General features: G+C 37.5%; 1 non-coding gene across 1 annotated transcript; it reads left to right on the top strand.

The window, feature by feature from the left end:
• The first annotated feature begins 1078 nt into the window (after positions 1-1078).
• LOC112580717 lies at positions 1079-1180 on the top strand. The gene has a single exon (XR_003105056.2). It is a non-coding gene; the product is annotated as a U6 spliceosomal RNA (small nuclear RNA).
• Positions 1181-2673: the final 1493 nt, after the last annotated feature.

Raw genomic sequence — 2673 nt, 5'->3', positions numbered from 1 at the left:
TCCCTCCCCATACCATCCCTCTGGGTCGTCCCAGTGCACCAGCCCCAAGCATCCAGTATCGTGCATCGAACCTGGACTGGCAACTCGTTTCATACATGATATTTTACATGTTTCAATGCCATTCTCCCAAATCTTCCCACCCTCTCCCTCTCCCACAGAGTCCATAAGACTTCTATACATCAGTGTCTCTTTTGCTGTCTCGTACACAGGGTTATTGTTACCATCTTTCTAAATTCCATATATATGCGTTAGTATACTGTATTGGTGTTTTTCTTTCTGGCTTACTTCACTCTGTATAATAGGCTCCAGTTTCATCCACCTCATTAGAACTGATTCAAATGTATTCTTTTTAATGGCTGAGTAATACTCCATTGTGTATATGTACCACTGCTTTCTTATCCATTCATCTGCTGATGGATATCTAGGTTGCTTCCATGTCCTGGCTATTATAAACAGTGCTGCGATGAACATTGGGGTACACGTGTCTCTTTCCCTTCTGGTTTCCTCAGTGTGTATGCCCAGCAGTGGGATTGCTGGATCATAAGGCAGGTCTATTTCCAGTTTTTTAAGGAATCTCCACACTGTTCTCCATAGTGGCTGTACTAGTTTGCATTCCCACCAACAGTGCAAGAGGGTTCCCTTTTCTCCACACCCTCTCCAGCATTTATTGCTTGTAGACTTTTGGATCGCAGCCATTCTGACTGGTGTGAAATGGTACCTCATAGTGGTTTTGATTTGCATTTCTCTGATAATGAGTGATGTTGAGCGTCTTTTCATGTGTTTGTTAGCCATCTGTATGTCTTCTTTGGAGAAATGTCTATTTATTTCTTTGGCCCATTTTTTGATTGGGTCATTTATTTTTCTGGAATTGAGCTGTAGGAGTTGCTTGTATATTTTTGAGATTAGTTGTTTGTCAGTTGCTTCATTTGCTATTATTTTCTCCTATTCTGAAGGCTGTCTTTTCACCTTGCTAATAGTTTCCTTTGATGTGCAGAAGCTTTTAAGGTTAATTAGGTCCCATTTGTTTATTTTTGCTTTTATTTCCAATATTCTGGGAGGTAAAAAATATGGAACGCTTCATAAATTTGCATGTCATACTAAAATTGGAACGAGACAGAGAAGATTAGCATGGCCCCTGCGCAAGGATGACACGCAAATTCGTGAAGGAATCTATCTTTTAAATAAACAATTTCTCCTGAGAGAGAACTTAGGATTGATTGAACTGCTTCTGCACAACAAATGCTGGCAGAACCAGAGAGATGGATAGGAGAGACAGAGACCATCTCAGGACCTGCAGTAGGGAGGAATATCACTGAGCGGCTTGCACACAGACTCACCTGCCATAGGTACAGTAAAAATAACAGCAATTTAAAAGGCATCTACACTATATGTGAGGAAATCTACTTATTAAGCCTAAAAATGTCTGCTAAATGAGCAGGAAACTGCTGGGACTCAATCCAGAGTTGGAGGCATGGGAGAGTACTATTTTTTTTGCCTGCCCCCTACCTTGATAGAAGGGACAGAAAAAAAAAAAAAAAATGTCTAGGCAGTCTTATAGGTCTATCAGGACTATTCTAGCACACCCCAGGTCCCTGGCCCACATCAGCTCCAGCCATTCTGCCACTGTGGGCCAGGGACAGAGCTAAGGGACTCCTGGTCCATTACATCTCTAGTTTCAGTAAGGCTGCCAGAGGCAACCAGCACATGAGTCTACATCAAGGACAATCCTCCATAAAGCTATGCCTTCAAGACCAGGAGAAGTAGTTTTGCCTAATTCATAGTAACACACACAGAAAATTTTTAAAAATGAGGAAAAAGAGAAATATGCTCCAAATGAATGAACAAGGTAAAATTCCAAGAAAAAAACCTTAATGAAATGAAGATAAATGCCCTGATTTCAAACTATAGTACAAGGCTATATTGATCAAAATAATGTGGCATTATTAAAAATCAGTCATACATAAATGAAAGAGAATGGGCAATCCAGAAAAAAATGTACATATGGAAATTAATCTATGACAAGGAAGCAAGAGTATACAATGAGGAAAAACAGAATATTCAATAAATGGTGTTGGGGAAGCTGGATAGCTATGTGCAATATAATCAAACTGAACCACTTTCTTAAACCACAAACAAAATAAACTCATAATGTATTAAAGACTTTAAACATGAGACTTTATTCAGATATCTCTTAGAAGAAAACATGGGAAATATACTCTTTGACATTGTTCTTAGCAATATTTCTTTGTCAATAAAAATAAAATCAAGCTTTAAGAATTGTCATTATAATTTGTCACTCAAAATGATAAAAATTTGATAAAGTTTTTAAATATGTGACCTATAACTTGGAGAAAATTAGATTATAGCTTATGACAAGTATGTGTGATCATTACATCCAAAAAATTTTTGATGTATAAAATATGAATAAAAGACTAGAAAAATAAACAATGGTAATTTTGGAAATAAAGATTAAAATTATTAATTAAAAATAAAACTCAGAATGAGACTTCCCTGACAGTCTAGTGGTTAAGACTCCACACTTCCACTACAGAAGGCACAGGTTCTATCTCTGATCAGGGAACTAAAATTGTCACATGCTTCAGACTATGACCAAAAAAATCCCCACCGCCACAAATCTTAATATTTGTTTAAGCACATCTAAATAGCTACTGC

The sequence above is a fragment of the Bubalus bubalis genome, chromosome 19 (assembly GCF_019923935.1).
Source record: "Bubalus bubalis isolate 160015118507 breed Murrah chromosome 19, NDDB_SH_1, whole genome shotgun sequence".
Lineage (NCBI taxonomy): Eukaryota > Metazoa > Chordata > Mammalia > Artiodactyla > Bovidae > Bubalus > Bubalus bubalis.
This window is presented reverse-complemented; position numbering and strand designations above follow the sequence as displayed.